This window comes from Kogia breviceps, chromosome 18 (genome assembly GCF_026419965.1).
Source record: "Kogia breviceps isolate mKogBre1 chromosome 18, mKogBre1 haplotype 1, whole genome shotgun sequence".
NCBI classification, from domain to species: domain Eukaryota; kingdom Metazoa; phylum Chordata; class Mammalia; order Artiodactyla; family Physeteridae; genus Kogia; species Kogia breviceps.
The window spans coordinates 18,977,183-18,990,080 of record NC_081327.1 but is presented as its reverse complement, the minus strand read 5'-3'; the positions used below and the strand labels follow the sequence as shown (position 1 = coordinate 18,990,080).

The following is a 12,898-nucleotide window of genomic DNA, read 5'->3' as shown; positions in this document are numbered from 1 at the left end:
CTTGTCGGGGAGCCAGACTGCCCTCTTTGGGTTGTGGGTCCCTGTGCTGGGTAAGAGTCCTCCCAACTACTCACTTGCCTCTTTGGACAGAGGCTGGGCTTTGGAGAAGCTTCCAGATTCAGAGGTCTCTGGGATCCAGCATGGGCCCCAGGTCTTCTGCGTGTGATGACTATGTGATGTCAACATGTGCTCAGAAGTTCTCAGAATGGGGTCACAGATGGGGCAAAGCCCTGCGAGGTTGGCTTATCGCTGTCTTGTGTGACATCCTGGAGGGTCCTGTCTGCTGGCTAGCAGCGGGAATGAGAGCTGGTGAGCTGGTGGGACAGCTGCCCAAAGCCAGGCGGCCCCTCCAAGCACCGCCCAGGGCCTGTTTCCCGACCACTCAGCATGTGGTTCTGTGACTTGGCCCAGTCCTGGAGGAAACCTGTCTCCGAGTGGCTCCGTGCCTGTCACCTCAATCAGACTCAAGACCATGAACTCAGACATGGGGTGTTTTCCCCACACTGAAGCGAAAAACTTAAAATAAGAAGGGGCAGCGCTCGTATTTGATGTCTGCAGCCTCCTCCTCAGAGGCTGCCCCTGATTATCTCTGTAAACTCACCCTCAGATCTAATTAGCCAAACCCACCATCTCCTGACCATGGGCCTCAGAGGTCACTACATAAACCAGGGAAAATTGATAGTGGAATTATGCACTTAGAAATTAATTTTGCATTATACTGAATATATATTTTTATTGTGACTTTATCTTGTTGAAAAAGTGCTTACTTCTGATTTTGTGGATATTACTGACCGTGGATTACTTTTATTTTGGTTTTTACACAACAGTTATGTTAGAAATTTGCTGTTTTATTCTTACCTTCTTAGTAAAAATCCTTTTATCACACAATGGGTAATTTATATCCATTACCAGGCCTTTCAATCCTTTTCAGTGGGGCTGTCAGCGCCGTTGGCACAGTAATGATTAATGTGATCTAATAATAGTGTGCCATTATATTACCTTAGTAAAACATGTACCAACATCCTATTCGGATCTACCAAATTCATAGCTTCCTATAATATTTTTGTTGAAAGACAGGATTACTATTTTTCAAAGCTGATTTTTTCCCCTTTAACATATTTAATGAAATTCACAATTCTTTGCCTTAGTAATCCCGGCATTTGATTGGGCTCGGTGGGTGAATTTGACAGCTGTAGGCACTGTTGTGATTTGTCAGGGAGAGGCTGGACAGTCCCAGAGATCGGCCAGAGAGATTATTGTGTTTTTGTTGGGCCTGGGTTGTTTTGCCTTGAAGAAAATAATGGCTGGATTTCCAGTCCCTTCTGACATGTAATGAGGAAAGTGTGTTTTAGATCAAAAGGCAAAAGAGCAAGTAAATTGGCTCAAAGACTCCTCTCTTCCCTCCCCCATTTTTTCCTCTCTTGTCACCTGCCTCGGTCTGCTGGTGAACAGGACGGGCGGCAGAGCCAGTGGGAGCAGCTTCGGACCCCTTTCCCGGAAATGCTCCTTCTTGACCCATCCTTTTTTCTTGTAGCTTTGGCTCAGCTTCTCTGGAGCTGAGATGGGGTTTCTCAGCTGGGCACTGCTGACATTCTGGGCTCGGTAATTCTTTGCTGTGGGGCCGTCCTGTGCAAGGTAGGATGTTTACAGCATCCCTGGCCTCTGCCCATTGGGTATCAGTTATGAACCCCTTACCCCCGTTGTGACAAACAAAAATGTCTCCTGAAATTACCAAATGTCTTCTGGGAGGCACAGGTGTCCCTGCTTGAGAACCACTGGTCTAGTGTGATAGGAATATAAGCAGATTTTTTTGCAGTGTGGGGGAATTCCATTTGGAGTTCCAGAGTTTCCTGGTGCTTCCTGGGACATCTTTGGCTGTGGGAGAAAATATATGTGGATGATGGCTACACACTGCATCCTTTTCCTGGTTGAAATGCAGCCCTCTTACTTCTTTCTCCCCCCGACTCTGTCACAGAACCTGGCCGAATGACGGCCTGAATCTTAGCTTCTTCCACTTAAATCCCATTATAATCATGCTTGTGATTGATAACATTCCACCTTTTCAAAGAGCTTTAAAATCTGTGTCAACCAAGGATGACATTCTTGTAGTGCCGGCGAGATGTCTTCAAACAATTACACACTCAAATTGAAGTGGGAAGGTTTGTCCTTCTATGCTCGTGCCTCTGTGATGTGGCTTTCACTAGCACCTCAGCCCCCATGGCCCCAGAAACCTTCAGCAAGAAAATGCATGGGAAGAAACAGGTTTTGCCCTTGTTACCACTCAGCTCTGAAAGCAGCTTGAATATTTGGGCTTCTTAAGGCTAGAGGTTGGGGGATGAAGGTGAGGTTGTTGAGCACAGGGGAGAGAGAGAGAGGGAAAAAGAGAGAAAGAGAGGGTGAGGGAGGGAGAGAGAGAGAGAGAGATCCTCGTTTTTGATTCAGAACAAAAATTACTGCTGCAACATTGGCTCGAAATATGCAATCAACTGAAATCAGGAAAAGTATTTTGAAAATTTATATTGAAATACTTGAATCTAGATACGTGTGCACCCACATACATGTGTATATTTAAATCAAGGATAGAGAAGACGAGAAATAAAGCTTTTGTCATAAAAATACTGCCTGTAGTATTTGCCCTCAAATGATCCTGCCACATTGGAATACATTTCTGTACTGTTGGCATTTCCATAGAAGACACTTCTGTTTGTTTCTACAACTGATCCTTGATGATAACAACAAATGAGGAAATGGCTTTGATTTACCTTTGTGTTAGAGGATTTCAAATACATTGTGATGTTTGGTGCAGGAATCATTTTTGGTGACCCACTTCTTTACTGGTTTCTGGTCTGTCTCCCCTACTACAGTGTAAGCCTGGAAAGAGGAAGGACTTGCTGTATTTTGTTCGGTGTTATTTTCCTAATTCCTGGAATGGTGCTCGACACATAGTAGGTTCTCAATAAGATTTTGGTGACTGAAAGGATGGATAGGTGGATGCATGGATGGGTGGATGGATGTACAGATGAATGGATGGGTGCATGGATGGGTGGATGGGTGGATGAATGGGTGGATGAGTGGATGGATGGGTGGATGAGTGGATGAGTTGATGGATGGTGGATGAGTTGGTAGATGGGTGGATGAGTGGATGGATGGATGGATGAGTGGATGAGTGGATGGATGAGTGGATGAGTGGATGGATGGGTGGATGAGTGGATGAGTGGATGGATGGGTGAATGAGTAGATGGATGGATGGATGAGTGGATGAGTAGATGGATGGATGGGTGGATGAGTGGATGGATGGATGGGTGGATGGATGGGTGGATGAGTGGATGGATGGATGGATGGGTGGATGAGTGGATGAGTGGATGGATGGATGGGTGGATGAGTGGATGGATGGGTGGATGAGTGGATGGATGGGTGGATGAGTGGATGGATGAGTGGATGGATGAGTGGATGGATGGGTGGATGAGTGGATGGATGGATGGGTGGATGGATGGGTGGATGAGTGGATGGATGGGTGGATGAGTGGATGGATGGGTGGATGAGTGGATGGTTGGGTGGATGAGTGGTTGGATGGGTGGATGAGTGGATGGTTGGGTGGATGAGTGGATGGATGGGTGGATGAATGGATGGATGGGTGCATGAGTGGATAGGTAGATGGATGGGTGCATGGGTGGATGAGTGGATGAGTGGATGGATGGGTGGATGAGTTGATGGATGAGTGGAGGAGTGGATGAGTGGATGGATGGGTAGAGGAGTAGATGTGTGGATGGATGGGTGGATGAGTGGATGGATGAGTGGATAGGTAGATGGATGGGTAGATGGATGGGTGGATGAGTGGATGGATGAGTGGATGGATGAGTGGATGGATGGGTGGATGAGTGGATGGATGAGTGGATGAGTGGATGGATGCTTGGATGAGTATATGTGTGGATGGATGGGTGGATGAGTGGATGGATGAGTGGATGAGTTGATAGGTAGATGGATGGGTGGATGGATGGGTGGATGAGTGGATGAGTGGATAGGTAGATGGATGGGTGCGTGGATGGATGGATGGATGAGAAGATGGATGGGTGGATGAGTGGATGAGTGGATGAGTGGATGGATGGGTGGGTGAGTGGATGAGTGGATGGATGAGTGGATGAGTGGATGGATGCTTGGATGAGTAGATGTGTGGATGGATGGGTGGATGAGTGGATGGATGAGTGGATGGATGAGTGGATGGATGGGTGGATAAGTGGATGAGTGGATAGGTAGATGGATGGGTAGATGGATGGATGGATGAGTGGATGGATGGGTGGATGAGTGGATGAGTGAATGGATGGGTGGATGAGTGGATGTGTGGATGGTTGGGTGGATGAGTGGATGGATGGGTGAATGAGTGGATGAGTGGATGGATGGGTGGATGAGTGGATGGGTAGATGGATGGGTGGATGAGTAGATGGGTGGATAGATAGGACTCTATCTCAAACCCTAACAGAATCTTAGAATGGTAGGCCCAGTGGTTCAAATGAAATACCACTTTTTACCATCTCTTCATCCCTGGCCCTCCCAAATTTTTTTTTTTTTTTCTACATCAAAATGGTCAGTTATAGAAAGTTATTCTTATTATCGCTTCTTTTCAATCCAGTTTTTAAAAAGTGTCTAGGATTGTGCCAGGCTCTCTCTGTAAGTTGAAACCACATGGATGCCTAGCTAAAAGAGTATCTTTAAAAATCCACCAGGGCACATATGCAAATGACTGGGATGGAAGTCATGGAGGCAGAGTAGGGGTAGGTGACTTCTTTCACAGTGAGACATGGACATGGAATTTATGAGGCTCAGAAGACTCCCTGTTCAGATGACTGGTTGTCTGTCTCCTGGGCAAAAACTCTGTAATTTATAGTGTATTTCATGTTCTTGTAGAGGCTGTTGTGTGTTCTCTTCAGCCTTGCAATCCTGGTTCTCTTTGGGACTGGATGATGCTCAGCCACACGGGCTCAGCCATCTTGAGGAGATAGGCTGAGGCTCCTAAGTCCCAGAATGGTGGGTACCAGTCTATTGGAAAATGTATTCCCAGTGATGAGGATAAAAAGTTGCCCCACGCTTGACTTTTAAATTATTGCATAATAGACATCATAGCGGTACCAGTAAGAAAATAATAAAGAAGAGAAAGAGAAATGACCTGTAAACCTGGCAAAGGTATGGACTCTGGAACCACATTTCCTGGGTTGAATCATCGCTTCACCACTCACTAGCTATACGATCACATGTCAAGGGATTAGCCTTGTTGTGCCTCTCTTTTCTCATCTGTAAATTGGGAATGGCAGTAATGACAATGTAGTAGATTATACAAGATATTTATGTGATGTACTTAAAATACTGCCTCCTGGCTCAAAGTAGGCAGTTCATAAATGTGTGTTGCTTTTATTAGTAGTATTTTCATTTTCTCTGTTTAGTCACCTTTTCCGCTTTCTCTGTCTTTATTCACGATTAAAGAAAGTATAGGCCATTTTCAGATAATTAGCCTTTCCCCCTCAGACTCATACCAGAGCTAAGAACCTGGAGAAGTTGCCAGGCATGTGGTCTTGCTGGCACCCCTGGGGACCATGGTTAGCAAGTTCAGAGAACATCAGAAAGGGTGGTGAGTTCCCTAAGTCAGCTTCCCCATCCCATTTCCTTTGTGGAAGGAGAGTTGTTGACACACCACTGGGATTTACTTGGTGTTTGGGGCGTGCATTCCTGGGATGGATGCCACGTGGTCATGGTGGGTGGGGACAGCCAGCTCTTAAAAGGGAGGGGAGGTTCTTGGCGTTTCTCCGCCACCCCATGCAAGTGAGACTGCTCTGCATGTTGGCCCAATCTTGTATTTTTAGCATCCACTGAAATTTAATGTTTTGCTTTTGGTTTATTATGTATGCAAGTATCTTGCTGATAAATTACATGTGTAATTGTACCATCGGAACCACTGCTAGTCAGCGACAACATATAATTAAACTCACCCTTGTAGTCATTGAACTTTTCTGTCCCTGACAAGATCACTGACCACTCCAAGGAGGGTTTGCCTCCACGTCTGAGCCTGTGTGGCATTGCCCCCTCCCTCTCTTACGGCCCTCCCTTCACCGTGCACCCCAGGGCGTGCCCTCACACGTGCAGGGTGGACTTCCTTCAAACAACGCTGAGCGGGAGGGAGGGGAGGCTTGGGCTCTAGGGCCTCGAATGCCTCTCTCTCTATTTTTGTGTCTATGCCGGATGGTTATTGACCCCAGAGTGGGTGCTTGGTAAAGACTTGAATGAATAAATCTTAGAAATCTCTTCATTTGCCTGTAAGTCCTCTTTTCACTTGTAACCCCGATACACTTCCACTCATCTTCCTTTTTTAGGTGATGTTTACTGTGCTGCCCTTACGTCGTATGCCGGGGGCTAGTAGACCACAGCCACAGTGGGTCACACTTGGCACACTGCCTGTTTTCTTTAAACATTTAGAAATACTTCAAAAATCGTGACAAAATGCACACAACATAAAATCTGTCTTGACTGGTTTTAAGTGTACAGGTCAGTGGCGTTAAGTACATTCACGCTGTTGTGCAACAATCACCACAGTCCCCCTCCAGAAATGTTTCATTTTCCCAAAGTGAAATTCTATACCCATTAAACTCCCCATTCTTTTCTCTCTTCTCCCCCATCCTCTGGCAGCCACCCTTCTACTTTCTCTTTGTGAATTTGACTACCCTAGCTACCTCACATAAGTGGAATCAAACAGTATTTGTCATTTGGTGCTGGCTTATTTTGCTTAGCATAATGTCCCAAGGTTCATCCATGTTGTAGCAGGTGACAGGATTTCCTTCTTTTTCAAGGCCGAATAATATTCCAGTGTGTGTTATCCATTCATCCATCAGTGGACACTTGGGTTGCTTCTACCTCTTGGCTATTGTGAATGATGCTGCTATAACCATAGGCATACAAATATTTCTTGGAGACCCTGCTTTCAATTCTTTTGGATATACATCCAAAAGTGGAGCTGCTGGATCATATGGTAATTTTATTTTTAATTTTTTGAGGAGCTCCTATATTATTTTCCATAGTGGCTGCACCATTTTACACTCCTACCAAGACTGCACAAGAGTTCCAATTTTTTCACATCCACGCCAACACTTATTTTCTGTTTCTTTTTGATAGTAGCCATCCTAATGCATGTGAGGTAGTATGTCATTGTGGTTCTGCCTATTTTTGCAAAAGCAAAGAATGGCTTTTACATTTCTGAATGAATGAAAAAAATCAAAAGGAAAACAATGTTTTGTGACACACGAAAATTACATGAAATTCAAATTCCAGTGTTCATAGATACAGTTTTCTTGGCACACAGGCAGCCCCACTCATTTACGTATCATCTGTGGCTTCTTTCACACTATAGTGGCAGAGTAGGGCAGTTTGGACAGAGATTGTGTAACCTGAAGAGCCTAAAATATTTCCCACCTGGTCCTTTACAGAAGGCATTGGTTAACCCTGCCCTGTGGTCAGAACTTGGGACCCCATATCTTGTTTAATCCCCTCTGCAGCCCACTTTGCAAAGAAACTGAGGCGCAGCAAAGGTAACTTTCTTGCACAAGTCACACATCAGAAAATGGCCAGACCAGGATGCACGTGCCTGTCCCTGTGGTCAGGCACTGGTCACTAACACTTTAAATGTAATCATTTGGAGGTTGCTTTTTACAGGGACCACCTACTGGGGTTTTAGTAAGCCTGAGATCAGATCCTAGTTGAAAAAAAATTGTAATTGTATAAAAATCTGATGCTATCGTTGGGAGAGGTGGCAAACTGAGGGAGAGAATGAAGCCGGGAAGAGGCGCTAGGTGAGCTGAGCTTTCCTTTATTTCTTATATTTAAATTCCAAGTCCTGTGTCCTGTGCTGCACTGTGGGATGAGCTCTCAGCTTTGCTGAAGAAGGAGATAGTTTCAGGATGCCTGCGTCTACATGTACAGCATTTCTTTAGGGATAGAAGAAAAGCTAAGCCAACCAGTAACTTCTTCTTGCGTTACAAAAGTGAATTCCTAACCCAGAGGAAAGAAAGCCTAGGTATACGGTCAAGAGGAGAACGCGCTGGTTGATTCTTCCCCTTTCATTCTCTTGATCACATGTTGTTGCGTGTGAATCTTGGCATGGATATCTTTGGCCCGCCCCAAATCTTTTTCTCCGATTGTGGAGAGCTGCTCTCCCATTTCCAGAGACTGTCTTGGGCACCCCCTTGGCCTCTCGGGCTCAGGTGGTCAGCTGTTGCTAACGAGGGATCAGACCGTTATTTCTCTCGGCCTCCTCCCCTCCTTACCACCCTCTTGGTCCACCAGGATGTGTGGACTGGGTACCAGGAACCTTCTGATATTTCTTCTTACAGAGGACAAAGCGTGGATAGTTATTTGTTCTTTCGTCAATGGAGAGAAAAGTCTGAGTTGATTTTACATATTTGTACACATCAAGGAAATAATCTCTCAGTCCAAGTGTTTAGGGGGTGTTGGGACTGCAGGGAACAGTTGGTCTTGCATCCATCTGAAGCAAAGAGATGGGATCTCCTTTCGTGGTTGGGAATGCATGGCCTTCCCCCCAGGGACTGCTGTATTTCGACAATAGGCTTCGCGTGGTCGCACAGCGAAGAGCAGCGGTGTTTTTTTGTGAACTTTTGGCTGTGGTTTAAGCCTGACAGAACTGGACTCCTACCCTTACAGTTTTCTGGCTCAATTCATTTTGCACAAAGGGAAGTATGATAATCTGAGTTGATAATGTGATTGGCATGTTAGCACATTGCAAGAAAGACAGCAATGGCTTTGGATTTTGAGTTTCATCCTTGAAAATTTATGGTAATGCCTCAGACAAGGGGCCTACCCCTAATAGGTGCTTGGTAGATGTTCAAGGGATGAGTTAGTTTGGTAATTGCTTTGTGCCTGAGAATAAATGGGAGAAATGAGTGATAACATATGCTCGTGCGTTTGGGAAATGGGGCTACGTGTGACTCTTTTTTCTGTTTAAAGATTAAGTTTGGTTCTTGGCCTGGTTGTGAGCCAAACTTGCCAGTCCAGAGGGGAGGGAACTTCGACTGGGGAGGTGGAGATCGTATGCTTGTGTGTGTGTGTGTGTGTGTGTGTGTGTGTGTGTGTGTGTGTGTGTGTCAGGATAGTCTTGGTGGAGCAGTGTATGTGTTGAATTTTCCCTACCCTAAAGCCATTTTTATTTTCTTCCTGAAATACTTCAGGAACATAATCAACCTGTCCTTGTCCACGTGTATGGATTGTTTCCTGTCTAAACACAGTTCATAACACATATGACGCTCTTATGACTGAGCTTGGCTCAACAGTATAGCTTTTGTTCCTTAGCAAAATATAACTTGAGACAACATCTGCAGTAAAAAACATAAGCATGGCCCATGCTGGAATCATTCACCAAATTTCTGTTTCTCCTCTCCAGGCCCCGATATGTGTGCGTTTAAACATGACTTCAGTGTTTCTAGAAATGTGACATCCCCGGTATTATCAGACCTCCAGTAACAAGACAGTGAGTGGGAAAGCCCCTGGAAAGGCTTTCGGGGGTTTGTAGAATGGCCTGAGGGAATCACTGCCACCCCCAGGCACCACCCAGCTCCTGCTTTCTCAGGGGTGGGGAGCAGCCTCCGCCCCTTCTCTCCTCTGAGGCCTCAGGGACTGAAGATGGAGAGAAGTTCAGAGGGAAGGTTTAGGCAAACATGCTTGGCTGGAGGCTATGTGGTCGTGGGAAGGAGGGCCGGCCTGAGAGTGAGAAGGCTGCCTCTGATCCCCTACTTGCTGCAGTAGCTGGGGGGACCTGGGAAGTCTCAGGCCATGTGGCCTCAGGTGACCACCCAGGGGGTGAGTGGTTTGAACCACATGGAGTCTAAGGTTCTTTCCAGGTCTTAAACAGGACTACCTAGACTAGGGTGTCAGGGATGTCCACACAACCCCCCAGAGGATCTTGGTAACATGCAGAGTCTGACTCAGTAGGTCTGGGGGACAGAGATCCATATACCTAACAGGTCTCCAGGCCAGGCTGCTCCTTGGACCGCACTGAGGGTAGCCAGGGACTAGATGGTGGCTGCTGACTAGATCTGCCTGGGGAGCTTCCAAGACTTACCAGTGTCTGGACCCCACCCCAGACCAGTGAAATCAGGAATCACATCGGGGGGAGACGTTGAGCATGGGTGCTCATGTGTAACTGGGTGCGAACCACTGGTGTAGTGGCGTCTGAAATTGCCTGGAGGGCTTGTGAAAACACAGCTATAGGCCCCAGCCCAGATTTATGATTCAGAAGGTCTGGGGTGGGTCCAAGTATTTGAACTTCTAACAAGTTCTGAGGCAATGTTGATGCTGCTGGTCCAGTGACTGAACTTTGAGAACCACTGATCTAATGTCATCAATTAAGTTGATGATCATTACACAGACCGCGAGGGAGTAGGCGCGGAGGCTCCAGGATATACCAACCCCGCCGACCAGGGTCACTTCGTGGGCATCTGTTTTATACAGTGAACTTCCTTGGTAAGCTTTCATTTGAAAAAGATTTGTGGGTAGAAAAAATGTTTGCAAAGCTCTGAACTAAAGGCAAGACTTTTAATCGTGGGGCTGGTGAATATTTATTCTGCAACTGAGAGGAAAACCAGGCAGGTTCCTTGGTCCTCTTTGTTGCCAGATGTGGTCATTTTTGCCCCGAATCCTGGGCTGTCGCACCATAGTTGTTGAATGTTCCCTCTTGCCTCTAAATGCTCACACCTCGGGGAGGCCTCTGGGGGTGGGGGGCTGGCATGGTGTTCTGCAGCTCTGCTCGTGGTGAAATCCAATGTGGGCAGCTGTTAGGGCCTAGTGACTATTTACCAAGTGCCAGGCACTGTCCTCAGTTTATGTGCATGATCTCATTTAATTCTTGTAACGACCTCATGAAATAAGTACTGTCATTATCCCATTTTGTGTGTATCCCAAGTATTTGCTGTTGCCTCCCAGACTAGGAGAGGGTAGAGGAAAGTGGCAGTTGTTCAGGCTGGAGGGAAATGGGCATTGCTCTGGGTAAGGGCAATGGAGTGCGTGGCCAAGGCTTATCCTGCAGGTATTTTGGGAAACGAGCAGAGCAGGTCCATTGGCCCGCAGGTCCACTGCCCAGATGACAGGCCTGGGCCAGGTGGCAGCACTCAGAGCCCCTGGCTGTGCAGAGTGGCCAGCCCCTTGGAAGAAGTCACTGTGGCCGTCCTTGGTCACAGATCCAGGAGGCCTTGGCCAGTGAGCTTCCTCTTGGGTCACACCCGCTTCCTTCAGCCTTTAACTGTGCAGAAGTGTCTGTGGGGAGAGTCTGGGAACTGGCCAAGGGAAAGGGTAGGTGGATCTCTCTGGTGTCCAGGCTGTGCTTCTGCAGCTGCTGGCTCAGAGCAGCTGGCTCGGCCAGCCCTCAGCTTGCTCTCTGCCCCGGCAGCCCTGGGGGATCAGGATGTGTCCAACACAGCAGGTTCTTGCCGAGACATCGCATTAGAGTGAGCTCCTCTCCCTGCTCACGGGGTGTGTGCGGGTCAGAGTTTGGGGGGAAGGGAGGCGCACGTGGACACGTGGTCTTCTGAGTGGCTTCGGGCCCTGGGTGGCGGAGGCTGCAGCATCCTTTAGCCCTCATTTGAGCCACCTGCTGTTGATCTTGCACTTGCACTGGGCTCCCCTGATGTGACTTGGGCCTGAGAGTTTAGAGCTGGTGTCTGGCAGTAGAGAGAAGACGTGAGAGCAGATCTCACTCAGCAGAAGCTTAGTGATGTCCTGAGATGCCCCACAATCAGCGTGAAGCCCCAGCCAGCCAAGACCCTCCCGGTGGCCAGAACTGTGCTGCGTGCCCTGTGTTTCAGATACTGAGACCCTCCCCACAAGATTTCCAAAATCCTCTTGAAGCCCAGTCCAGCATCACGCCAAGCACCTTCCCTTCAATTTGTCCATCTTCAACTTTCAACTAGATGGGTCTAATGAAAGGTTGATTTGGAAACTCTACTGTGATGTTACTCGGTACCTTATTACTGGAGTCTTTCTAGATGCAATTCTATAATCTCTTAGTGTGCCTGGCAAAGATATGTGTGGGAAAGTTTACAACCAGCTTATCAAAATTTCTACCTAAGCGATTTTCTTAATAGAACACATTTGACCCCAAGGCATTTCTCTTTTGAACCTTTGAGGGATTTATGACTGAACTTTAAAAAGGCTGCTCAATTCAGATAGCTGGCATGTTCTGGAATGGAGCTGCACCTTGTTGAGGGTGCAGATAAACCTTTTCCCCCCGCCGACAGGGTCACAGGCACCAGCCACCCAGGTGGGGCACACACCATCTTTTCTGCAGGGTAGCAGGAGGATGTAGCCGAAAGATTAGACATGCAGATATTATCTTAGAATATGTAGAGAGAATGACAGCTCAGGTGAAGGAGTGGCCGTGTACCAGGGTGAGGCTCTCCCTCAAGTAGCCCTTTTTCAAGACTAAATGAGCAGCCCCGGTCATGAGTCTGTGCTTAACTCTAGTCCATACATAGAGCTTGGGTAGCTGACACGCCAGGAAGCAGCAGCCTCCTGGCCTTGCAGAGAACGTACTATATGAGTTGAGTTTTCTACATGGACCTCATGACCCCAGGAATCCAACCAGGCCCTCCTAGCACCCCTTTCCCTTTAGAACAGTGAGCTAAACCTGAGAACCCATCAGAAATCAAGGATGCATCAGCACATGCTTCGGGTCGAGCCCAGCCTCTAGGTTGCATCTGAGCCAGAGGCAACATGCCCAGGGTATCCTCTGTGCGTCACATCCGCATCACTAGCTGTGCAGAGGGACCCGTGCTCTTTCTCTACCTTGGGCAGTGCTGAGGACCATTGAAGCTGAGGGTTCGGCCTGGCCCAGAATGTGGAGTTGGAGCTTCAT

General features: G+C 47.3%; 1 protein-coding gene across 14 annotated transcripts in view; it reads left to right on the top strand.

Moving 5' to 3' along the window:
* ZNF536 (zinc finger protein 536) overlaps positions 1–12,898 on the top strand; it is a 424,627-nt gene that overhangs the window by 53,308 nt on the left and 358,421 nt on the right. The gene's annotated exons all lie outside the window — the stretch shown is intronic.